This window comes from Saimiri boliviensis, chromosome 16 (genome assembly GCF_048565385.1).
Source record: "Saimiri boliviensis isolate mSaiBol1 chromosome 16, mSaiBol1.pri, whole genome shotgun sequence".
Taxonomy (NCBI): domain Eukaryota; kingdom Metazoa; phylum Chordata; class Mammalia; order Primates; family Cebidae; genus Saimiri; species Saimiri boliviensis.
In genome coordinates, this window is record NC_133464.1 from 67,126,342 (window position 1) to 67,154,266 (window position 27,925).

Sequence of the window (27,925 nt, forward strand, 5' to 3'; positions counted from 1 at the left end):
GTTTGAACTTCCTGGTGGCTTTGTTTACACTGTGAGGGGAAAACTGCCTACTCAAGCCTCAGTAATGGGGGATGCTTCCCCCCCTCCCCAACCAAGCTAAAGCATCCCAGGTCAACTTCAGACTACTGTGCTGACAGTGAGAATTTCAAGCCAATGGATCTTAGCTTGCTGGACTCCATGGGGGTGGGATGCACTGAGCTAAACCACTTGGTTCCCTAGCTTCAGTCATTTTTCCAGAGGAGTGAATGGTTCTGTCTTACTGGTCTTCCAGGCACCACTGGGGTATGAAAAAAAAAAAAACAAAACAAAACTGTGGCCAGCTCAGTGTCTGCCCAAACAGCTGCCCAGTTTTGTGCTTGAAACCCAGGCCCCTGGTGGTGTAAGCACCCAAGGAAATCGCCTGGTCTACAGGTTGTGAAGACCATGGGAAAAACATAGTATCTGGACCAGAGTGCACTATTCTCAGGGCACAGTTCCTCACAGCTTCCCTTGCCTAAGGGAGGGAGTTTCCCAACTGCGACACCCCACCCTGCTTCAGCTCGCCCTCTGTGGGCTGCAACCACTGTCTAACCAGTCCCAATGAGATGAGCTGGGTACCTCAGCTGGAAATGCAGAAATCACCATCTTTCCGTGTTGATCTCACTGGGAGCTGCAAACTGGAGCTGTTCCCACTCGGCCATCTTTCCAGCCAGTGTCCATTGCATTATTTTTAATTCCAAATCTGTAAACAATGTAAACAACCCAAAATAGAGTTGTGATAAATAAGACTGGTCTGTGGCATCATTAAAAATCATGTAAGGATATGGATCAGTTTTAACAACATACTAAGAGGAAAACTATAAGGTTAAAAAGAATATATGCAGCATGATTCCATTTACTTTTAAGTACTTACTCACTAATTTATTTAAAACAGAGAAAAATACTCCAAAAGGTTAAATATGTTATAATTTCTGGATGATTCCAGTCCAAGTCATTTTTATCTGCTTTATATTTTTCTGGGTTTTTTTGAGATGGAGTTTTGCTCTTGTTGCCCAGGCTAGAGTGCAGTGGCACAGTCTTAGCTCACCACAACCTCCAGCTCCTGGATTCAAGTGATTCTCCTGCCTCAGCCTCCCGACTAGCTGGGATTATAGGCACCTGCCACCATGCCCAGCTGATTTGTGTACTTTTAGTAGAGACAGAGTTTCGCCATGTTGGCTAGGCTGGTCTCTAACTCTTGATCTCAAGTGATCCACATACCTCAGCCTCCCAAAGTGCTGGGATTATAGGCATGAGCCACCACGCCTGGACTTAGTATATTTTTTCTATATTTTACAAAATGTTTGCAATCACTATATATTACCTTTAAAATTAGGAAAAAGAGGATTGTTTTTTCTTTTAATTTTCCAGTTCAAACCAGCCAAATACCCACTACCTAAAAAGCTAATTATGTTCTGTAACTCTTCAACAGGCTCATGGGTTATAATGGTCAAGTCAGCCTGTTGCGGGGCTGGGTCGTCCTGTTCATCTAGAAGAGAAGTGAAATGTCTCTGCCTCCCTCACAGCTGAAGTAAGAGAGCTTCTACTGAGGCTTCCAGTCTTCCAAGGTGTTTGGCTTCTCTAACTCCCCTGGATAAGGGACAACTTTCTTCTCCCAAAGCCTTTTCTTTGCATCTCCTTCCTGGACCAGGCAGACGGAAAGAAAACACACCTGCCTGCTGCCTGTCCACCTCTGAGGTCTTCTTAAAGGGGGAGGTCACCACCACCCAACCATCTTCACTGCAAGGTAACAGACCAATGTGTTCCAGACAAGAACCCCAGGTCTAGAGAGATTATGTGGCCAAAATTCCCCTGCTTCTCCAGTGCTGCGCACTGCCACTTTCATTTGCTCAAGGAAACCAGGGAATATTTGAAAGAGAAAATGGCATGCTGAGAATTTCCATGATAGTGAATCCAGGTTCCCTACCTACATTTTTTTTTTTTTTTTTTTTTTTTTTTTTTTTTTTATTGAGACGGAGTCTTGCTCTGTCATCCAGGCTGGAGTACAGTGGCGTATTCTTGGCTCACTGCAAACTCCGAATCTCTGGTTCAAGTGATTCTCCTGCCTCAGCCTCTCAAGTAGCTGGGATTACAGGCATGCCCCACCACATCTAGCTAATTTTTCTGTATTTTCAGTAGAGACGGGGTTTCACCATGCTGGCTGAGATGGTCTCAATCTCCTGACCTTATGATCCGCCCGCCTCGGCCTCCTATGTGCTTTTTAAGGTAGTTAGTGACTAAGTCAATGTTCCAGAACTTGAATTCTAACACACTAGATGTATGTACCATCATCAACAAATTCTCCTTGGGTACATACTGTGTCCTGCACTTGGCAAAGTCATACATACAAAGAAGTGACTGCAATTTTCCCACCCTTAGGTATTAGAATTAAGGGAGCGTCACATAACTCTATGGAAGCCTGAGCTTACAGTTAGAAGAATAATATATCTTGGGGACTTCCAGCTTTTTATTTTAAGTATCCCTATGACATAAATAAAAAAGAAGGGCCAGAATAACCTTAGTTTTATTGTGCAAAATTAACATTTAAAAACATTGTTGTATTCCCCCGAAATTTCAGTGTTTCAAGAGACTGGAATTTAATTAATGTAGCTATTTAGAGATACAAATCAGCCATTACTGTTCTTTTTTTAATAAGGATATTGAGTTTAATGATATCATTATCTTCACTAGCTTCTAACGCTAGAGAACATAAGATTGATCCATTTTCCCCAAAGCTTTTGTGTAATAAGTTTTTATGCAAGTGGAAAACTTAATGCTACCAGAAACGAATTCAACCACACTTTTAAAATTAGAGGATAATTACTAATTCTGTGGTCATTCATTCCCATGTCATAGTCCAACACAGGAAACTCTGAGAAATGTAACCACCGGTAAAATTAAACCTGCAATTATAGCACCAATTTCTAGGATATGTTTATTTTTCTATATTTTTGCAACATGTATAAACTACATAAATATATTTAAATAGAATATATATTTAATAATATATTTTTATTATGATATATATTTTGTTAATTATGATACTTATAAGTATTTATCATAATAAATATAAATATTGATATGGAATGTCTTTACATTATTAATAATGATAAATAATAATATATTTTTAAATTATTAATTAAATTTCAGTCTCTTCAAAACGCTGAGATTTGGGGAGAGAATATAATAATGTTTTTAAATGTTAATTTTGCACAAAAAATTAAGGTTAATCTGGCCATTCTTTTTTATTTACAGACTTTAATTAAAAAGCTAAAAGCCCCCAAAATATATTATTTCTATTTATTATATTTTATTACATAGTCTTACATTATGTTTATTTTATATAAATTATATATTATAATATACATATAATTTTCTCATTTATTTCTCATGTTGACCTTTTAAATTCAGAGTCTGTCGTATCATGATTACTTTAATAAACTTAAGACAGGTTTGTTTGTTTGTTTGTTTTTTGAGATGGAGTCTCACTCTGTTGTGCAGGTTGGAGTGCAGTGGCACGATCTCTGCTCACTGCAACCTCTGCCATCTGGGATCAAACAATTCTCCTGCTCAGCCACCCAAGTTGCTGGGATTACAGACGCCTGCCACCACACCCAGTTAATTTTTGTATTTTTAGTAGAGATGGGGTTTCAGCATTTTGGCCAGGTTGTTCTTGAACTCCTAATCTCAAGTGATCAGCTCACCTTGGCCTCCCAAAGGGCTTGGATTACAGGTGTGAGCCCCTGCATTTGAACTTAGGACAGATTTTGATGCTGCTTATAGTCCTCTTTATTAAATTTTTAAATTGTCATTGAATGTAAAGGGTTACAATATACTCACTGTATTAGCCCTAACTACCTTTGAAAATACTAATCAGAAAAAAAAGGAAGCATGCTTTATCCATCCTTTTAGCTAATGCTTATCTTTGTCACCTAGAATTTGGATTGGTCTCTCTATTTGCAATAAAGTCTCAACGCACCCCACATCTTTACTAATTTCCACCATCTACTTTCAGAACATTTTTTAGGTACCCTCTATTTCTCTCATCCATTACCCTCAGCTTTTCCCAGTTCTTGGAGCAGTGTGTCCAAGGCTTCACTGTACCCTAACCTAGAACCATTCATACAACTCCCACATTTTCCTCATTGGTTGAAGCCTTCTCTAACCAGAATCCTTCTTCCATCACCATTAGCTGCATAATTAGTCTTGATCTTTTTCATTTTTTATGGTCTTAGTAAACTATTAGTTTGTTATATTTCATCCAATTCTATATATGTGTTTTATGCCTCTCTGGATCAGAGTTTTTGGCCCCAGATCATCAATTCTGTTGGAAGGGGCCTGGCCCTGTGATAATTCCAGTGACACAACAGCAAATCTGGTATGACACTGACCCTTCCACATATTGGGAGTGGGGATGAGGGCAATCCTAGAAATAGTAAACACTGAGCACTCAGTGTTTTGTATGTACTATCTAGATTCAAACCCAGACAGTCTGAATGTAGAGCCACCACTTTTCACACTGCAGTATGCTGTTGTGATGAAGAGGAAAGAAAGATACAGAAGAGGAAGAGGCGGCCACAGAAGAGGAGGAGGAGGCAGAAGGTGGAATTACAGTGCTTAAATCTCTGGTTCCAGGAAAGTACTGTAATAGAATCCTGATTGTGGCACTTCCTGCTATATGGCTGCATATATGGCCCAAGGGCTACATGTATCGAACCAATACTAAGTCTTACATACCAGGTCATGTGCTATGTGCTCCATACTGCCTATTGAGTAAAAAGTCATATGGTCCCTCATCTTCCATAGCTGAAAGCTTAGTAATAAAGAAAGGTAAGGGGCCATAGAAGGACATGGAGACAGTGTGGTCTTCTCAGAGGAGGTAAAGTCTGATGGGTGGAAGGATTGGTTAGTATTAATCAAATGGGTTAAGGATGGGTTAGTGTTCATCAGAAAGGGGCAGGAAAGGGATTCCAAGCCAAGGAAGTAGCATGTGCAAAGACCCCCACGTCATATCAAAGTGAGGTTTATTAAGACAGTGCTAAGAAACATAGTTCCTGGTACATGGTAATAGTTGACAGTGTTTCCAATGATGACAATAACAATGGTGGTTGCAGTGGTTACCAAAGTTGTGACAGAGGAACATATCCTTCTCAAATTTTTGCCACTGTGGGTTTTTTTGTTTTGTTTTGTTTTTTTAGTGACAAGGTCTTGCTCTGTTGCCAAGAATGGAGTACAAGTAATCAAAGCTCACTGCAGCCTTGACCTCCTGGGGTCAAGAGATTCTCTCACATCAGCCTCCTGGATAGCTAGCATTATAGGCCTAAGCCACAAGGCCTGGCTAACAATTTTTTGAAAAATTTTTGTTAGATATGGAGTTTTACTTTGTTGTTCAGGTTGGTCTCAAACATCTAGGCTCAAATGACGCTTATGCCTCGGCCTCCCAAAGTGCTGGTATTACAGGCATGAGACACCATGCCCATATTCACCACAGCTGATTAACTGAGATTTACTTTTCACAGCTTCCATCTCACCCTTTAATGAGGGCATTTTTTAAAGATACATTTCCCTAAGACAAGAAAAGGAAAAAAGAAAGAGAACGGGACGATTGGAAACCCAAATCATGGACATGTGACCAGTCATTCTCTTATTTGTAGATTTCTTTCAGTGCAGTGTTACCTTTGTCACCTAGCATTTGGATTGGTCTCTCTATTTGCAGTAAAGTCTCAATGCACCCCATGTCGTTACTAATACTATTATCTACTGTCAGAAATTCTTCCAGGTACCCTCTATTTCTCTCACAGGGAAAAATAGGATTTAATTTTTACAAATGGAAAAAAAATATAGAGATAATCTGTTGTGTTCATTATGGTATAAAAAATATAGAGAGATAATTTGTTGTGTTCATTATGGTATAGATGATCAGTTTCTCCAGAGAAAAATCTAACTAAAACAGTTAGATGAGACATTTACCTAATGATTCAAGTTTCTCAGTAGTAGCAGAACAAAGAAAGCAATCTTGTTTCCAAAGTAAACAATGTCTTCCAAACCACACCCTCTTCAGACTACTTCTAAGAGATGAATGTTAATGGCAGTAGGAATTTTCTAACAGTCTTGCAAAGTGTATGGAAAAGCGTGGTCCACGTAGTTTCCTTGTTGAACTTCATATTTACCAGGCATTTCAAATAGATAGATACTTTTTTTTTTTTTTTTGAGACGGAGTTCCGCTCTGGTTACCCAGGCTGGAGTGCAATGGCGCGATCTCGGCTCACCGCAACCTCCGCCTCCTGAGTTCAGGCAATTCTCCTGCCTCAGCCTCCTGAGTAGCTGGGATTACAGGCATGTGCCACCATGCCCAGCTAATTTTTTTTTTGTATTTTTAGTAGAGACGAGGTTTCACCATGTTGACCAGGATGGTCTCGATCTGTTGACCTTGTGATCCACCCGCCTCGGCCTCCCAAAGTGCTGGGATTACAGACTTGAGCCACCATGCCTGGCCTGATAGATACTTCTTACAAAAATTTCCGAGATGCTACGGTAACATATGCTGTGAAATATAATTGCATGGATGACTAAATTCCTATTTATGGGCTTCACCCTTTTTCACAGCTGCTGTACAAATAACAAAGTTCAAAGGATAGAAAATCTAACAGTTATATACCCTGAATTCCCACACCCGAAAGATTTTCATAAAAGCCAAATAGAAACAAACAGAAAGGCGTGGTTGCTCTCTCTCATTTTCTTTTAAGTTGAGTGGCTATTTTCTATTAGATTTTACTGGTTCATTTATTTAATGATTCTTTCCAGTAGGCTATTATTATCTGCAAGAGTATAATGTAGAAAACTACAAGCACGAGTTAGAGGAAACTACAATCTTCCTACTAGTGCCTGGGAAATAATTCTCTAGGAATATTTTTCTAGAGAAAATGCTTTCCCACCCAAATCCTGAAATTACGCTCAGAATTGTGGTTCATATGCATAGGTGCACTGATCCCCCTTTAGGAGAGGAACCATAGCTTTTTGGGGGTCTTCAATAAAGTCCGTAGCTTCAAGGAATTTTTAAAACACATTGTTCAACACTGTTTTCCTTTTGCTATATTTTCACTCAGTAACATTTAAGTACCTTCCTTTAAATAGGAAGCACTTTTGTTTAACAGCTCATAAATTAAGCCTGAGCAACATAATGTAAAATAGGTATCAAAGTCATACGGATGTTAAACAGTGTGGTAAATTGGTCACTAGTCCAATAGATGAATTGTAATATATGACCCTATTCTTTTTCAATTGCAATTTTAAAAGTTTCAAAACCTCAGGGTATGAGTAGATTACTGTGTGATGTCCTTCTTACAAAATTCTTTTAAGTTGACATGCAGGACAAGAATTTAAGTGCTGTAGAAAAATCACCACAATTGCTGATACCATCTTTTTTGCCACTGTCATGGTTTGTGAATACTTGGACTCATAGTTTCTTTCCCCCACTTGGTTCTTCTATGCCTTGCTCATTTTTTCCAGTGATCCTCATACTTCAGTGGTTATAATCCTAAATATCCTCAAAGGTGGGATGCTATAGATGATAACTGAATTCATGTCTACCTATAACTAATAATTTATACTGGGGAGCTAAACTAGCAGTTCTGCAAAAACACAAAATGCAGAGGAGGTGTGTGGGAAGTGGATGAGATGATACTATTCACTGATCAGCAGGGACGTAATAAATACCTTGAAGTCTTTCCTTATAAAAGTAAAAGATTCCACTGAACTTGCATTACTTATGCGATATCCTTTTTAACATACCTTTTAAGGCACATTATCATTAATGAAACATTTTTGTAAAACGATTCCTTAAAATGTCAGTTTTTGAAAGAAGAAGGAAGAGGTAGAGAAGGAGAAATAGAAGCAGCAGCAGTAGTTGAGGTGAGGAGGCAGAGGAGGAAGAGGAGGAGAAGGAGAAGGCGGTCGGGAAGAGAAGTGAATGTCCAAAGAACTGCTGGTGCAATCCAGCCTTCACAGAATAAGATGGACCAATAAACATTAGTGTCTTGGAGCTAAATTTCTGTTCTGTCTGTGGAAAGGAGAAGACCAAAAATGAAGGAAGAGGCAAGAAGACCCAGCCTTTTCTATTGCGCTCCAGGTGGAGTCATCGTGGTGAAGGGTTCTGAGGAAACATAGACAGTGCCCCATAGTGCCAGGCACTAGTTCTCTAAAGCAGAGGTTCTGGGAGGAACATTCCCTATCCAAATCCTGAAATTATATTCAAAATTATGCATTCATATTCAGAGATGTATTTTTCCCCCTAAGGGGAGGAGACATAGCTTCTTTAGATACTCCACATAGTCTATAACCTCAAAAAACTGGATGAAACAGGTTGCTCAAGGTTAGGGTTTCCCAGAAACTCTCTTTCCAAAAGCATCCAAGCTACCCTGCATCTATCTCCTAAGCCTTCATCCCTAAAGGGAATAGCTAACACTTAGCAGTATTGGAACAACTTTTTCTGAGGATAAAACCTTGGTAGCTTGAATCATTGGGTAAATTCACCCTCCTTAAGCTCGTATGCTAACTTGGTTAACAGCCCAGATTTCAGATTATCAGCCACGACTATCTGTGGCAGTATTTTGCAGTTTCTCATCATTCTCTCCACTTGCTATGTCATTTGTTACTCACAACACAATTGGTGTTAAGTAGGATACCTTACCATTAGTTCCCGTTTATAGAACAAGAAACTGAGAGTCACGTTCCCAACTAGCAGCCTGCCAGGCTTAGAGTCTAGGTAAGGACTCCAGAGAGGCTAAGGCATGTCTGTCTGCAAGGAAGTTAGTCAAAATACAGTGGTGGTGGTTGTTGTTGCTGTTGTTATTGTTTTCCTCCAGTGGCAAAATGTTTTCACTTCCCTAACCCAACCCTACACACATCCTTCCACCACATCCTGGCCTTTCTTAGAGAGAAACTGAATCAAAATCATTCAGAGAGAGTCAATGCTTTTCTCAGACAACAAAGAAATAGCCAGAGCATAGCATGCTGACAGCAAACTCCAGGCAGATCAGAAAAACAAACAAGCAAACAATAGTCCTTATCATATTTTTGAAGATATATTTTGTTTAGATGAATAGAGCCAGAAACTGCCTCATAGGGAAAATCATCTTCCTTTAGTAAACATGTATTTTGCACATCAATTTTTTAAGAAATATGTTTATTTGCCAGAATCTTTACTAGATAGTGTTATCAGCTCTAATATTTTATTCCTCCCTGTGTTGTTTTCCACATAACTCTGCAGTGTACCTGCAATGTGGGAATGATGTACTTCTGAGATTCCTGGCTTTGGGTTGGATATAGGACTTGCTTTTGCCAATAGAATTAGGCCAAGGCCATACTGTGCTCATTCTGGACAAAACCACAGAACCCTTGTGTTCTCTCTCCCCTCTTGTACTTCTACCATCACTTTGAGAAGACTATGTCACACTAACTCACTGGTAGCAGGAAGGTAAGTATGGATATTTAGGAAAACCTGAATCAACCAAGTCATCCCCACTCATCATAGGCTGCATTAGCCAATGCCCCAAATGATATTTCTCTGAAGATGGCATGAAGACCAAAACTATCAGCTATGTTTGTTACAAAGCAAAGTTTTCTTCACAATAAACCATGTATTATTTGTCCAAATGCAAAAGATAAGGCAGTTTTACTTGAATGATTCTATACCAAGCTAAACTATCATGCAAGTGGTAGACAGAGACATTTTCAGATATATAAGAACTACCTGAGAGAATCTCTGGGACACAGGTAAATCAGTGTTTAGATGGAAATTTATAGCACTAAACGCCCACAGGCAAAAGTGAGAAAGACCTAAAATTGACACCCTAACATCACAATTAAGAGAACTAGAAAAGCAAAAGCAAACAAATTCAAAAGCTAGCAAAAGACAAGAAATAACTAAGATGAGAGCAGAACTGAAGGCGATAGAGACATGAAAAACCCTTCAAAAGAATCAATGAATCCAGGAACTGTTCTTTTTTTTTTTTTTTTTAAAGATTAACAAAATGTATTGACCACTAGGCAGACTAATAAAGAAGAAAAGAGAGAAGAATTAAATAGACAAAATAAAAAAATGATAAAGGGGACATCATCAGGCCTTCAATAAAATTCAGCACCTCTTCATGCTAAAAACTTTCAATAAACTATATATTGATGGAACATATCTCAAAATAATAAGAGCTATTTATGACAAGCCCACAGCCAGTATCATACTGAATGCACAAAAACTAGATGCATTCCCTTTGAAAGCTGACACAAGACAAGGATGCTCTCTCTCACCACTCATATTCAAAATGGTATTGGAATTTCTGGCCAGGGCAATCAGGCAACAGAAAGAAGTAAAGAATTTTCAAATAGAAAGAGAGGAAGTCAAATAATCTCTGTTTGTATGTTTAGAAAACCCCATCATCTCAGCCAAAAAACTCCTTAAGCTGATAAGCAACTTCAACAATGTCTCAAAATACAAAATCAATATGAAAAAATCACAAGCATTCCTGTGTACCAATAACATAAACAGAGAGCCAAATCATGAGTGAACTCTCATTCACAATTGCTACAAAGAGAATAAAATACCTAGGAATACAATTTACAAGGGATGTGAATGACATCTTCAAGGAGAACTACAAACCACTGCTCAAGGAAATCAGAGAGGACACAAACAAATGTAAAAACATTCCATGCTCATGGATAAGAAGAATTAATATTGTGAAAATGGTCATACTTAGTAAAGTAATTTATAGATTCAATGCTATTCCCATCAAACTACCATTGACTTTCTTAACAGATTTGAAAAAACTACTTTAAATTTCATGTGGAACCAAAAAAGAGCTCATATAACCAAGACAATGCTAAGCAAAAAGAACAAAGCTGGAGGCACCACACCACCTGACTTCAAACTATACTATGAAGGTACAGTAACCAAAATGGCATGGTGCTGGTACCAGAACAGATATATAAACCAATGAAACAGAACAGAGCCCTCAGAAATAGCACCACAAATCTACAACCATCTGTTCTTTGAACAAACCTGACAAAAACAAGCAACGAGAAAAGGATTTCCTACTTAATAAACGGTGTTGGGAAAACTGACTAGCCATATGCAGAAAACTGAAACTGGACCCCTTCCTTACACCTTATACAAAAATTAGCTCCAGATGGGTTAAAGACTTAAATGTAAGACCTAAAACTATAAAAAAACCTAGAAGAAAACCTAGGCAATACCATTCAGGACATAGGAATGGGCAAAGACTTCATGACTAAAACACCAAAAGCAATGGCAACAAAAGCCAAAATTGATAAATGGGATCTAATTAAACTAAAGAGCTTCTGCACAGCAAAAGAAACTATATCATCAGAGTGAACAGGCAATGTACAGAAAGGGAGAAAATTTTTGCAATCTATCCATCTGACAAGGGGCTAATATCCATAATCTACAAGGAACTTAAAGTTACAAGAAAAAGCAAACAACCCCATCAAAAAATGGGCAAAGGATATGAACAGACACTTCTCAAAAGAAGACATTTATGTAGTCAACAAACATAAAAAAAAGCTCATCATCACTGGTCATAGAGAAATGCAAATCAAAATCACAATGAGATACCATCTCATGCCAGTTAGAATGGTGATCATTAAAACATCAGGAAACAACAGATGCTAGAGATGATGTGGAGAAATAGGATGTGGAGAAACACTTTTACACTGTTGGTGGGAGTGTAAATTAGTTCAACCATTGTTGAAGACAGTGTGGCGATTCCTCAAGGATCTAGAAATAGAAATATCATTTGATCCAGCAATCCCATTACTGGGTATATACTCAAAGGATTATAAAGCATTCTACTATAAAGACACATGCACACATATGTTTATTGACTGTTTACAACAGCAAAGACTTGGAACCAACCTAAATATCCATTGATGATAGACCAAATAAAGAACATGTGTCACATATACATCATGGAATACTGTGCAACCATTAAAAAAAGGATGAATTCATGTCCTTTGCAGGGACATGAAGCTGGAAACCATCATTCTCAGCAAACTAACACAGGAACAGAAAACCAAACACCACATGTTCTCATTCATAAGTGGGAGTTGAACAATGAGAACATATGGGCACAGGGAAGGGAACATCACACACCAAGGCCTGTTAGAGGATGGGAACAAGGGAAGGCATAGCATTAGGAGAAATACCTAATGTAGATGACAAGTTGATGGGTGCAGCAAATCACCATGGTATACGTGACAAACCTGCACGTTCTGCACATGTATCCCAGAATTTAAAGTATAATAAAAAAGTATAACATATGTATCCCAGAACTTAAAGTATAATAAAAACCTGTATGCCTATGTAACAAACCTGCATGTTCTGCACATGTATCCCAGAACTTAAAGTATAATAAAAAAATACAAAAAAAGAACCACCTGAGAATATCATTCAGCAAAATAACTAAGTAAATAAAGAAATAGGAAGTCATAAGTGAACCTACTCCAGGAGATCAGTGAAGGAAAAACGGGGGATGACACCTATGCAGCAGACCTTAAGAACTACCAGATAGGATTGGAATAAGAAGGTGGAAGCCCTAGGAAGAAGGTCTTTCAAGAATCTGGAGAGACAGCAGGAGGTAAGGAGGGATAACATGGGGAGAAATGCCAGATATAGTATGCACCTAAAGTAAAATAAATTTTTTAAAAAGTCAATATGATGGAGTTTTAGAAACATAAAAAATATATGAGTAAAAAAAATATAATGAAGCAATTAGATGCTGTTGGAAAAATCTATACAAGAAAGACAATCATAATACTACACTTGGCTCTACAGTGGATTTATTTTATTTATGTAATCATAATACAATAAATCTCAAGTGATGGTTCATTTATTTTTTATTTTTTTGAGACAGGGTCTTACTCTATCACCCAGACTTGGGTGTAGTGCTACTGTCATGGCTACTGCAGCCTCAAACTTCCAGGATCAAGCAGTCCTCCTGCCTCAGCCTCCCAAATAGCTAAGATTACAGGCATAAACCATCACACCTGACCTCAAGTTTTAGTTTAATATAAAGTAGTGATTAGTAGTAATTGAAGGATAGGACGTAAGGGAGTGATAGAGGAATAGTCAAATCCTCATCAAATAACAGTAAGAAATAAGTAATGTATAAAAATGGGTAAACTAAGTAGCAGTATAAGCATATACTTTATAAATATTACTATAAGTATCATATGAAGTAGCTTAAAGTTAAAATAAGTTGCTTCTTAGGTGGGGAGGAACAGTAGATAGAGGTCTGATCTGTTGTCTCTACATTTATAAGCTTTTCAGCATAGTTTGATCTTGTTTAACTATGTATTAATATACATTATTACTGTGATCAAAAGAGGAGAAGGTGGCAGCAGCAGCAGGGCAGTGGCAGTATGCATGCAAACAGGGAGAAGGAGGTGTAGTGGTGGGAGATGAGGCTGGAGAAGTTTGGAGTCAGACAGTCCAGGCTCTGGCAGAGCAGGTTGAGGATCTCGATCTTCAAAAAAAAGCCACTGAAATTTTTTTGGCCGTGTGTGTGTCATGAAATAATTTTGAAAAGCACTCTGGCTTCAATGTATGAATTGGTTTGGAGGGTTATAACAGCACATGAGGGGTAGCCAGTTAGAAAGCTATTGCTATAACTAAGATAGGATGTAATGGTACCTTGGATAGGTTGGTAGAATCAGAAAGGATTTGATAGACATGAGTGAAATTTAGAAAGTAAGGCTGATAGATTATAGCAATTGATAGCACATAAGAAGTTGGATAAAAATGGAAGATAATGGAATCTACACAATGGGGACAAAATTATGTATAGCTCATTATAGGTAACTTTAACCTTGTTATACAAAAGTAATCTCAAATCATTTTTCACTGGTGAATTACCACACCCTCTTACTTAGGGAGTTGGTGGAAACACTTACATAGATATGACAAACAGCCTTTATCCAACCAGGGTTCCATTTGAGAATTAAGTTATTAGAGAAAATTTCTCAAAACTATTTTTTCAATTCTCCCAAGGATACATAGGAGAGTACCATTGCAGGTGAACAAAATATCAGGGATTAATTCCCTAATAAAATCCTGGTTGATATGGGCTGGTAACAAAGATAGTTTCTGGTCTGATTCAATCTATATTTTTCTTCTTTTAATGCTCAGTTTGATAGTTCTCCTGTGGTTCCATAGTTCACATCTTGTTGGGCCATATCAGTATGACCCATACCAGTGTAGGCATACACTGTATACATTTGCAGATTTGCAGTTGCTCCACGCTCCCTAAGTACAGTACAGCTTTTTCATCAGTTGGATTGCCAGGATAGTGAGATTATCATTACAGCAGTTCCCCAAATGGTTCCAGGTTTCCTTCCAGTTGTGTGGTATGATTATATATTCCTGATCTCTTTAAGTTATGGATGATCATACAATTTCCTCTGATCATTAAAGTATGAGAAAAAGTCAAAGGTGTCATTTCTTTTTTTTTTTTTTTTTTTTTGAGATGGAGTTTTGCTCTGGTTACCCAGGCTGGAGTGCAATGGCACGGTCTCAGCTCACCGCATCCTCCGCCTCCCGGGTTCAGGCAATTCTCCTGCCTCAGCCTCCTGAGTAGCTGGGATTACAGGCACACGCCACCGTGTCCAGCTAATTTTTTGTATTTTTAGTAGAGACGGGTTTTCACCATGTTGACCAGGATGGTCTCGATCTCTTGACCTCATGATCCACCCGCCTCGGCCTCCCAAAGTGCTGGGATTACAGGCGTGAGCCACCGCGCCCGGTCCAAAGGTGTCATTTCTAAGCAGAATCTTTAAGAATTAGTACATACTTTACCATGTTCCCTTTTCCTGCTTCAACAAACATGAACCCCATGTGCAGATAAAGCCTCTAACCCAGAGTCACTACAACGAACAGAAGTCTCTTAGCATTCCACATTGAATAGGTATCATGGTGTGAAAAACAACAAACAAAACAAACTTGTACTCATCCACTGAGATTTTTGTATCATTTGTTACTGCAGCACAATCTTACCTATCCTGTCTAATACAAATACTTTTCCAAAATGCTCTGCAAATATATATTGCATTTTAGGTTTTGGGGTACATGTGAAGAACATGCAAGATTGTTGCATAGGTGCACACATGGCAGTGTGATTTGCTGCCTTCCTCCCCTTCACTTATATCTGGCATTTCTCCCCATGCTATCTCTCCCCAACTCCCCACCCCCCGCTGTTCCTCCCCTATTTCCCCCCAACAGACCCCAGTGTGTGATGCCCCCCTCCCTGTGTCTATTTCTATCCTTATGTACCAGGAGTGATTTATTTCTGTACATTTTAGTAGCCCTGCTTTGTGACTCCCTCTCATGGCTCTAACATCTTCCTAAGAAACATTTTGTTGTTGTTGCACAAAACGTGGCCTCAGAATATTTTATATTCTATGAGTCAGCTGTCTCTGTCTTCCTACCCTCAATGCTATGAGGAGGGCTATTATTTTTCCCAGAACTGTACCAAAGGTAAGGCAGTGGGAAGGGACCATGCCATGGAGGAAATAAGAGGGTGCATTGTCTGTAGAAATTTTAAAAACAGTAATAAAACCAACTAAAGATCAGTGTGCTTTTTATTATCATCATAGGACTACAGTGCAATGCAGTTTATAAGTGCCTGTTACATATCATGCTAGAGAACTTCCCCAGCAGCAACCAACCAAACTAGTTGGGATCCATGAATTAATTCATTCATTTAATAAATACCTCTTTTGAGCAAGACATGGTGCTATGCACTGCAGATAAAAGAAGGAACAGCACTGGCACTGTCCCTATCCTCATGGAGTTTACACTTGGAGCATAGGGGCAGAAATTCTACAAGTGTGCAAGTTGCCAGGATTATGTATTTTTCCTCCTTGAGGAGGTGCCATTTGAGTTAGACCTGAGTGATAAAGAAGAGGTAGCTGTGCAAGGATCCAGAATAGCATTCCAGGCAGAGTGACTGTCAATGCAAAAGCCTTGAAACAAGAACGAAGTTAATGTGCCTGAATATTGTGAATGAAGTGGTGGGTGGAGAGAGAGGAGATCAAAGAGAGGGGATCAAAGAGAGGGGCAGGGATCAGGCACTAGGCATAATCTTTCAGGCCATTCATTGTAAGGAATCAGAATTTTCATCTTGTTGGAAAGGGAAAGCACTGAAGAGCTTGAAGCAGGAAAGTGCTATGACTTTTTCTTTAGAAAGACTTCTCTGGCCTCTGTGTGGAGACAGAAGAAACAAGGGGAGCGGGACATCAGTGCTGGGGCTGCTGCATTCGTCCAGACAAGGGATGGTCCTGCTGTGAATGAGAATCTTAACAGTGGATGTGATGAAAACAGTCAAACTGAGGAAGTGACAGGACAAGACTTACTGAGGATTGGACATCAGCAGTGAGTGAAAGAGAGAACACATAAATGAATCCTGGAATTGAACAATTGAGTAGATGGTGACCATTTACTGAGACATTTTTTCTTAGTTTATGCTCTGTTAAAATAGAAAAAAAAGTTTTAAAGCTAACTACTGCAGTGGAAAAAAATATTTTTCAGTTAAATGACCTTATCAAATTATTTAGACTACTAGACAATATCATAGATCAAATCATCTGGGAATTACCACCCCAGAGCATCCAGGACTGAACTCAGACGGGCAATCTGATTGGCTCACAGTGACATCACAATTCTATTTCAGGGCAGAACTGGAGGTCTGTGTATTGATGCCCAGAGCCTGAGGTCTGGCCACCCACTGGTCCCTAATCTGTCATCTAGATTCATGCTGTGCTGAGACCATTCCGTGAGCTGATAAAAGGCTGTAGGGTGGCTGGGCCTTAGGGTAGAGGGTTGTGTAATGCAGTCCATAATGGCAGTGGAGGTAAGATTAGAAACCAGAAAATATATGTCAGTGTGGTCTGACCCCTTTCTGAGTTCACATCAAAATCCCCATTTGCTTTCCAGAAAGTAGTGGTACAAACCATTATTCCTGCTCATGATCTCCTTGGGACAGTTCTTCTAGGACACAATTCTCCCTTGCACTAGAAACTATTTTAAAAGTAAACAACACAAAATACCACTACTTAAAGAAAGTCTGGCTCTAACATCCTCCTCAGAAACATTTTGTTGTTGTTGCACAAAAAGTGGCCTCATTACAAAGAGCTTTATTCACAGATCTATAAAGAAGGTAGAGACCATAGGGTCACACCCAGGAGACAGAATTAAACAGTGGCATTCCAGAAAGGCAGCAATGAACTCCAAAACAGATTCCAGCTATGAAGATAGATCTTTGCCTACTGCCTACAATAGGAATAGGAAAACCCTCATGTTTCTAACACTGTGTTATAATTTAAAATTTTCAGAGGTCATGGTATTTATTCAACCACACCATCAGTACTATCTGCAACTCAAATTGCAATGTCAATTTTCCCTTATTGTGCATGTTTCCAGCTCTGTGTCTGGAGCTGAAGAGTGGTGGAGCCATAAATCCATCCCTTTGGCTTTGGCCAACTCCCAAGGGTGTGTTCAGGGCATCTCCACCACTTGACTCATAGCATGTCTCTGATTAAGTCATTGTAATGGGATAATGGACAATCTTAGATTGTGGAATCATGATATGGCATTGTAAGGTGGAGCCAGAGAATCCTATCAATGCAATTCACAAGGGTGTAGTGTACACACACACACACACACACACACACACACACACACACACCCCTACACAGTATCTTGACTACAGCAGGCTAAACTTAGTGGGCAGTATAGCATAGTGGTTGGAGGCTTTGACTCAAGACAGACTGCACAAGTTCAAATCCCATTTCTCTCATTTACCAGCTATAATGTGAAACCTTGGCAAGTCAGTTAAATGGGCTAACAAAAGTACAACATATTTCATGGGATTGCTGAAATGATGAAATGAATCAATACACATAAATGACATAGTACAGCACCTGGAAAGTAGTAGGGGCTATTTATTATTATGATGATTATACTGAACATTTTAAAATCTAAGGCCACACATCATATGTGTCCCCTTCATGACTTCGTGTGTTGTCAGAAACCATCTTAGAGAAAAAGATGTGAGAAACTAACATGCATTGAGCCTCTACTAAATACCAGAAGCTATTCCTGAGAATGTATATAATATGCACCATCTCTAAATCTGAATGATTTCCCCAAGCAGTAGCCCAAGACTCAAGTGGGGAGAACTGTGGTATGATCCAAGTACTTCACATAGCCTTGCAATAACCTCAGCCTAGATTTAAAGCCTGACCTCTACCACTTACTAGCTGTGTGACCTTGAACAAGTTATTTCAACCTCTGCGCCTTAATTTCTGTATCTGTAAATCAGGTAGAACATCTAACATTCATGATGCTTGTGAAGATCTAACAAGTTGACGTATGTATTTTAGAGTGGCTGGCATAGTGTGAGTTCTCAAAAGCAATGTTGCTCTTCTAATTACATCTTAGCTTTTACCATCCAGGGAACTCGTAGCCTTCCCTGGAAGAACTGAACGCCAATAGTCATTTTACTATTTAAACATAATTTATTATTTCATGGAAAAAAAATTCTTAAACATTATATGTATAGTGAAAGAAATAAATAAATTCTGTGAAGATCTGGAAAGAGTCTTAAATTTCCAATAGACACAGGTTTTCTTACTTAACATATATTTACTGTTCAGCCCCATGTATTTGTCAATACAGAATTTCCCTTAATTTCCCTGTAACTTATTTGTTTTAACCAAAGAGTAACAGTTAATTGGAGTAAAGATAAAAATGAGATGATGATCAACAGTTCTGAGATGACATGGATTGATGGCTTTCGCAGTAATCTGTGGGGGCTCTCCCTGACTACTCATTCTGAAATGAATCTGTAGCTTTCTCAACCAAATCTTACAGCTTTGAGGGATAAGTATTTTATTCTATAGATAGGAGGACTGTGAGATGGTCCTCAAAGAGCTCCTCAAGGAGCTAGGCTATAAGGTGTCATTATGTTTGTTATCATTGTTCTTTCCTTTTGGTTCCAAGGCATTGATGGGTATGTGCATTACACAATATATAAAATTAAAGATACCAGATCTAAACACATGCCTCTACTTACTGAAGCCTGGCATTAGACCAGGAACTGACCACAGCATACAAGGTCAGCTGGTATCATTGAATTCTATACATTTGAGTTGGATTGGGTGGCAGAAGGTGCCAGAGCCCAAGCAGACGGATATGAGGTAGAGCTTAACCGGTATTACCATCACTATGGCCAGGTACTTGACAGGGCAAGTGGGTACTGGGATCAGGAGGGAGAAGCCAACAGGGACAAGGCATGAGCTTGCAGAAGTACAAAGCCCAGTGCTGCTTACTGGAAGAGGATGCTTGTTTAGTCTTTTAAACACAATGCACTCTTCTGATGACCTAGCAGGATTGCTGGGACTCCCTGCCCCAACAGGATTGCTGAATACTAATGCCAGAAGCTAAGTCACTCAAGAATTCATTCATTCTACAAATATTTACTGAGTACCTACTATATGAATAAAATATGCCAAATTTCCATGACCTGGTGGTCATGACTCTGCTTTAGCAAGCAGAGACAGATAGTCAATGAGTAAATTATTTAGTATATCAGAAGACAAAAAGTTCTAAGGAAAACAAAAAGTAAGGCAGGGTAAGGGAATTGGAAATGTAGTGGGAAGACTATAGTTTTTCTTTTTTCTTTTTCTTTCTTTTTTGTTTTTGAAGACAGAGCCTTGCTCTGTCATCCAGGCTGGAGTGCAGTGGTGCAATCTCAGCTCACTGCAACCTCCGCCTCCTGGGTTCAAGTGATTCTCCTGCCTCAGCCTCCCGAGTTGCTGATGGGATTATAGGTGCCTGCCACCACGCCAACTAATTTTTGTATTTTTGATAGAGATGGGGATTCACCATGTTGGTCAGGCTGGTCTCAAACTCCTGACCTCAGGTGATCTGCCCGCCTCGCCTCCCAAAGTGCTGAGATTACAAGCGTGAGCCACCATGCCCAGCCGACTACAGTTTTAAAAACAGTGGTCAGAGTAAGTCTCATTGAGGAGATGATTTTTAAACAAACACTGTAAGGGAGTGAGGAAGTAAGCCACGTCGGTCACCTGAGTCAAGAGCATGCAGGTGACCAAAATGAGAAAGACTGTTTGCGGCGAAAAGGCCCTAGGATAGAACATGCCCAAGAAGGCTGGTGTGGATGGAGATCTGGGGGAGAGGGGAAGAGCTGCAGGAAATGACATCAGAGAGGGTGACCACACCATGGAAGACTCTGAGAACTTTCATTTTTACAGAGTGAAACATAGACCTGGCGGGTACAGTGGCTCACACCTGTAATCCCAGCACTTTGGGAGGCTGAGGTGGGTGGATCACCTGAGGTCAGGAGTTTGAGACCAGCCTGGCCAACATGGTGAAACCCTGTCACTACTAAAAATACAAGCAATTAGCTGGGCATGGTGGTGGGTGCCTGTAATCCTAGCTACTCGGGAGGCTGAGGCAGGAGAATCACTTGAACCTTGGAGGCAGAGGTTGTAGTGAGCCAAGATAGCGCCATTGCACCCCAGCCTGGGCAACAAGAGCGAAACTCTGCCTTAAAAAAAAAAAGAAATATGGAACCATGCAGGGTTTTCAGCAGAGGAGTAACATGATCTGAATAATGTTTTTAAAAGATTAGGAAGGTGATGAAATAATCCAGGAAAGATACAGACCAGGGTGGTTCAGCAGCAGAGGTAGTGAGACATGGTCACATTCTGGATAGTTTTTGAATCAGGATTTCCTGATGGAACCAATGTTGGATGTGACAGAGGATACTTAGGAAGAACTCTAAAGTTTTAAAAATTATTATTAGACTTTAAGTTCTGGGGTACATGTGCAGATTATGCAGGATTGTGACATAGTATACGCATGCCATGATGGTTTACTGCATCCATCCCCCCATCATCTACATTAGGTATTTCTCCTAACTTTATCCCTCCCCAGTCCCCCCACCCCCTGCTATCCTTCCCCTAGCTCCCACCCTCAAACAGGCCCCAGTGTGTGATGTTCTCCTCCCTGTGTCCATGTGTTCTCACTGTTCAACAACCACTTATGAGTGAGAACATGCGGTGTTTGGTTTTCTGTTCTTGTGTCAGTTTGCTGAGAATGATGGTTTCCAGCTTCATCCACGTTCCTGCAAAGGACATGAATACATCCTTTTTTATGGCTGCATAGTATTCCATGTTTTATATGTGCCACATTTTCTTTATCCAGTCTATCACTGATGGGCATTTGGGTTGGTTCCAAGTCTTTGCTATTATAAACAGTGCTGCAATGAACATACCTGTGCATGTGTCTTTATAACAGAATGCTTTATAATCCTTTGAGTATATACCCAGTAATGGGATTGCTGGGTCAAATGGTATTTCTATTTCCAGATCCTTGAGGAATTGCCACACTGTCTTCCACAATGGTTGAACTAATTTATACTCCAACCAACAGTGTAAAAGTGTTCCTCTTTCTCCACATCCTCTCCAACATTTGTTGTCTCCAGATTTTTTAATGATCACCATTCTAACTGGCGTGAGATGGTATCTCAATGTGGTTTTGATTTGCATTTCTCTAATGACCAGTGAAGATGAGCATTTTTTCATATGTTTGTTGGCTACATAAATGTCTTCTTTGAAAAGTGTCTGCTCATATCCTTCACCCACTTTTTGATGGGGTTGTTTTTTTTCTTGTAAATTTAAGTTCTTTGTAGATTCTGGATATTAGCCCTTTGTCAGGTGAGTATATCGCAAAAATATTTTCCTATTCTGTTGGTTGCTGGTTTACTCTAATGTTAGTTTCTTTTGCCATGCAGAAGCTCTCAAGTTTAATTTGATCCCATTTTGCCTATTTTGGCTTTTGTTGCCATTGCTTTTGGTGTTTTAGTCATGAAGTCCTTGCCTATGCCTATGTCTTGAATGGTACTGCCTAGGTTTCCTTCTAGGGTTTTTATGGTGTTAGGTCTTATGTTTAAATCTTTAATCCATCTGGAGTTAATTTTTGTATAAGGTGTGAGAAAGGGGTCCAGTTTCAGCTCTGCAGTTTTTGGCCTGGATAGCTGGAAGCCTCAAGTTGCTATCAACTGAGATTTAGAAGGAGGAGGTTTAGGAAGAAGATCAGAAGTTCAACTTTGAATGTATAGGTTTAAGAGATCTGAGAGACATGCAAGAGGAAGGGTAGACACTTGTGTACAGTAAGTCTGGAGAGGTCTACACTGGAATTACAAAAGCAAATGAAAATGAGGTTTTCCAGAAAGGGGGTGGTCACAGAAGAAAGTCAAGGACAGGACACTTCAACTTTAATAAAATGTAGCCAAGAAAAGAAGGAACCAATAAAAGAGGTGGATAAGGATTGACCAGAGGCCACTCTCTTTCAAATCAGGAGTGAGAAACTTCTCTCCAGACTGTTTTTACAATTTGAAATGTGTGATTCGGGGGATGTGATGTGATCCTCATGTGTGGCTCACAGTGGTTTCATGGAAACTCTGAAGTTGGAGAAAACGGCCTGGGTTATATTTTCCTGTGTAGGTTTCTAGTATGTTTGGATGATGTGGCTGGGTGGACCCACATTTCCCAAGAGACAGAACCTCAAGACCAGGGACATCCTCTGAATATGGCTACTGGGGATATTCCCTTCCATTTACCAAAGAAGGGTTGGGGGGAGCTTTATTTTTCACTTTGTCTGTGAAAAGTATTTAAAAAATAATATTCTAATATGAATTCTGTGTGTGTAAATAGTCTACAAAAGTCTTTTTTTTTCCCTGAATTTAGTGTATCCAACTCTTTTCTCTAGAAATGGGGCTTTTCTGACTCCCTCATTGATTATTGTTAACTCTCAGGATTATTATTGACTCATTGACTGTTAGCATTTTTTTCCTTTTTTAAAAATAGTCCCCTTCATTAATTTAGGTCCTTTTTATCATTGTTCTAAATGACATGTTACTTCCTGTTACTCAGCTACACTACTGAGAGTTATGTACCATCCTGTTTAGAGAAATGTATTCACCAAATTGACTCAAGCACAGTCTCAGAGCTTGAGATACTATCTTTCAGGTTTTTCCTGGGGTTGAGCTATGCAGAAGAATATAAATCCTCAGCTACTTGTAAGCTGAGTAGGATGATTGCTTGAGGACAGAAGGTCAAGGCCAGCCTAGGCAAAAGAGCAAGACCCCTCCCTCTAAAAAATAAAAATATAAAAATATAAAAAACAATATAAGTCCTTATGTTTCTTAACCTGTGCATTAAATAATTATCGTATAGCAACTATGGTCAGCCAGAATTAAAAGCTTGACACATAATAACTCATTCTGTCCTCTCAAAAACCCTGTGAGGTAGGGACTATCATAGTCATCCTCACTTTAGAAATGAAGAAAATGAAGTACAGAAAGATGAAGTCACTTGCTAAGGACACACAGCTAGTAAGTGGCACAGGCCGGATCTGAACCCACAAGGCTGGGCTCTAGTGCCCCTGTGCCTAATCACTAACTTTGCTACACCCTGTGCCTCTTTTGGTAATTTTCCACCATCTGAGCTGCTTCTGGCTTTGTTGCTGTTGTTGTTGTTTGTTGACATTTTTGTTTTTGGTAAGATCAGAACCTCATATCTGGAATTTTCCTATCACCCTTAAAGTTAACCAAACAGCATCTGAAAAATGGTGATGCCGTGAGCCAGGGAGGCCAAATGAAGTGCCGCGTCACAGATGAAATTTCTTGGGTGGCCTTCCCTGCATGAAGGCAGTTGCTCTTCTTGGTGCTACAAGGTATAATGATTGTAGCTATTGGTATTTTAAGCACGTTCAATGTAAAATTGACTGTTTTAATACTCTAAGGAATTCATTCATCTAAAGATTTAAAATGCATTTCTTCTCAGTATGATTCCATTCTGAATTTTTTTTTTAGAGACAGTTTGACTCTGCTGCTAGGCTCTAGTACAGTGGCACAATTACAGCCTCAAAATCCTGGGCTTAAGTGAACCTCTCCACCTAAGCCTCTCAAGCAGCTGGGACTAAAGGCATGTATCACCACACCTGGATAATTTTTTGTTGTTGTTGTTTTTGTTGTTGTTGTGATGAAGTCTTGCTCTGTCTCCCAGGCTGGAGTACCGTGGCGTGATCTCAGCTCACTGCAACCTCAACCTCTGCCTCCCAGGTTCAAGTGATTCCCCTGCTTCAGCCTCCCCAGTAGTTGGGATTAGAGGCACCTACCACCACACCCAGCTAATTTTTGTATTTTTAGTAGCAACGGGGTTTCACCATGTTGGCAAGGCTGGTCTCGAACTCCTGACCTCAGGTGATCCGCATGCCTGGGCCTCCCAAAGTGCTGGGATTACAGACGTGAGCCACCACACCCAGCCAAATTTTTAAATCTTTTTTACAAATGGGGTCTCACTGTGTTGCTGCTCTCTAACTCCTGGGCTCAAGCAGTCCTCCTGCCTTGGCCTCTCAATGTGGTGGAATTATAGGGTGAGCCACTGTGCCCGCCCGCAATTTGATCTTTTAAGTGAAAGGCTTATTGCAAGAAACTATGTTTGGACATATTAAGAATCAATGCTGATGTGTGGATTCATTCATGAGCATATTTTATTGCCTGGTCTAAGCATCTGTTCCTTTCACACACTCTCCAGTGAGTCAGGACCAGCAGCAAGTTTCCAGTTTCTGCAGATATTTGGTTTTTACCCTGTAGTGGGCATCACAAAATCTCTCGGCTGGACTTGCTTCTCACTGTTTGATTTCTCTGCAGAGCTCCCAATGCACACAGGGGCTTGAGATGTTTGCTTGTTTAGATGGAGGTGCTGACTCAGCAGCTTGGGCTGGGGCCTGAGATTCTGCATTCTAAGATGCTCCCAAGCGATGCTGTTGCTGCTGTTCTCCCCTGCAAAATTCAGAAGGAAAGGCCTACAACTGTGATTCTCAGGCTTGGCTGCCCCACTGGAAACACCTGGGACTCTTTGAAAAATACTATTGCCTAGGTTCTGCTTTCAGAGGATTTTTTTTTTTTTAATTGGTCCGGAGTATGGCTGGGGCAGAAGGAGTTTTGAAATCTCCTCAGGTGAGTCTGCTACTCAGTCGTGATTAAGGCTCACTAATTTTGTTTAGAGCAGTGACTATCAAATGTGTGGGCCTGGGCCATTAGCACTGGCATCTCCTGGGAATGAGAAACGCAAATTCTTGGGCCCCAACCCAGACCCGAATTAGAAACTCGGGTGCACCAGGCTTCTTTGTTAACAAACCTGCATGTGATTCTGATGCACATTCAAGTTTGAGAACCACTGGTTTAGGGGTTCATATAATATATTTTCCATGTCTCTTCCTATCCCTCTTGGTCCCTTTTCCCCTCCTCTTACCTCCCTCCTTCTCCTCCCCACCAATCCCTCAACCCAATGTTTGCAAACTGTTTAGATCAGTAGGGCTATACTACAATATGAAGATAACAAGCTAAGAGTTTGGGGATAGGTGTAGAGAAAGCAATTCAATTGATGCCAAATATGCAAATATTTGGGTCATCTTGATAACTGACAGTTGATCACTGCTACAGTTAGAATGTATTCCTCCCCAAAATGTATTTGTTGAAATCTTTTTTTTTTTTTTTTTTTTTTTTTTTTTTTTTTTTTGAGACGGAGTTTCGCTCTTGTTACCCAGGCTGGAGTGCAATGGCGCGATCTCGGCTCACCGCAACCTCCGCCTCCTGGGTTCAGGCAATTCTCCTGCCTCAGCCTCCTGAGTAGCTGGGATTACAGGCACGTGCCACCATGCCCAGCTAATTTTTTGTATTTTTAGTAGAGACAGGGTTTCACCATGTTGACCAGGATGGTCTCGATCTCTCGACCTCGTGATCCACCCGCCTTGGCCTCCCAAAGTGCTGGGATTACAGGCTTGAGGTATTTGTTGAAATCTTAATCCCAGATCCAAGAATATTGGGAAGTGAGACTTAATGGGAGGTGTTTAGGTCACGAGAGTGGAGCCCTCATGAGTATATTAATGCTGCAATAAAAAGGGCTTGGGGGATTGAGTTTGACCTGTCTTCTGCTCTGCTGCCATCTGAAGACACAGCATTTCTCCCCTCCAAAGGATGCGATCTTCAAGATACCACCTTAGAAGCAGAGACTAGGCCCTCACTAGACACCAGATCTACTGATCTTAATACTTTCCTACCTCCCAAACAGTAAGAAAAAAAAATCTGGTTCTTATAAATTACCTAATCTGTGCTATTCCGTTAAAACAGTACAAAGGGACTAAGAAAGGCAATCCACTTAAGCACTGTGTACCCCAAACTAGAGTAAACTGGATGCACCAAAATGTTGTCAATTCTTTGGTGACACCTTAGAGCCAATAATGCCTGACTACGTATTTAGAAGGAAACCCAATGGAAATTGTTCTAGTATATGCTTCTGCCAGTCACCATCTAGTGCTTTTGACAATACTGTGTAGATCTACTCAATCAGAACCCTCCCAAGCCCAGGCTGACATGGTGCCATTGTCTTTAAGCCCCGACTAATGCCTCCAGGTTGACGTTCTCAAAGTCTGTAGAACTAGGTCTTCACCTGTGTCTTTTATAGCCCTTGATCCCCAAGGCTGCTGGCTGTTGGCCCCTGTATGCTTGAATCTCACTGCCCTTCACATCTGAGGAAGAGGCTCCCCGTGGACATCACACTTAACTTCCTGCAGGTGATGGACATTCATGGAGCACAGACTGTGGCCGGGCTGCCAGGGGCTCGAGGAGGCAAAGCAGCTTCTGCTAAGGGATGTTCCAGTCCAGTGGGAGGGTAAGCCCAGCACACAGAAATGAATGGCTCTGCCAGGATGTGGCGAGGGAGCGTCATACAAGCACCTGCCTCAGTATTCAGATCACTTGGCATGCTATTTACACAGAAGAGAGCAATGTGGGCCTACTCCTAGGAGAAGAAAGGATACCTTTTGCTTTAGGGCATTAATATTAGGAGGTCTTTCTTTTACTTGTGGCAAGATGCATATAAAATATGCCATCTTAATCATTTTTAAGCATATAGTTCAGTAGTGTTACATGTATTTAAATTTTATGCCATCAAACTCAGTAACTTTTTAATGTCACAGAACTGAAACTCTATGTGGATAGCCAATAAACAACAAATTCCCACTTCTCCCTCCCTGAAGCCTCTGACAACCACCATTAACTTTCTGTTTCTATGAATCTGACTACTCTAGGCACCTACCTCATATAAGTAAAATAATACAGTAATTGTCTTTTCGTGGCTGACTTACTTCGCTTAGCATAATGTCATCGTGAGTTGTCCATGCTATTGCATATGTCAGAATTTCCTTCCTCTTTAAAGCTGAATAATACTCTATTGTATGTACATATATCACATTTTGTTTATCAATTCATCAGTTTCATGAATACTTACGTTGTTTCCACGTTTTGGCTATTGTGAATAATGCTTTCATGAACATGGGTATACAAATATCTCTTTGAAACCCTGCTTTAAATAGATATATACCCAGAATTGAATTGCTTAGATGATATGGTAATGCTATTTGTAATTTTTTGAGGATTTGCCCTTCTGTTTTCCATGGTAGCTCCATCATTTTCCTTTCTCACCAGTAGTACACAAGTTTTCTAATCTCTCCACATCTTTGCCAACACTTGGTACTTTCTTGTGTTTTGATAGTAGCCATCCTAATGGGTATGAGGTGATATCCCATTGTGGTTTTAATTTGTATTTTCCTCATGATTAGTAATGTTCAGCATTTTCATATGCTTATTTTTGGCCATTTGTATATCTTTTTTGGTGAAATGTCTATTCAAGTCCTTTGCCCACTTTTAAATAGTTTGCATGGATTTTTTTTGGCTGTCATTGTTGTTACATT

General features: G+C 40.0%; 1 long non-coding RNA gene across 3 annotated transcripts in view; it reads right to left on the reverse strand.

The window, feature by feature from the left end:
* Positions 1–27,925, reverse strand: part of LOC141581642 (uncharacterized) — a 228,024-nt gene that overhangs the window by 49,447 nt on the left and 150,652 nt on the right. For all 3 annotated transcript variants that reach the window (XR_012514410.1, XR_012514411.1, XR_012514412.1), the window contains one exon: positions 598–721. This is a non-coding gene — a long non-coding RNA (uncharacterized LOC141581642). The remainder of the gene's footprint in view (positions 1–597; positions 722–27,925) is intronic.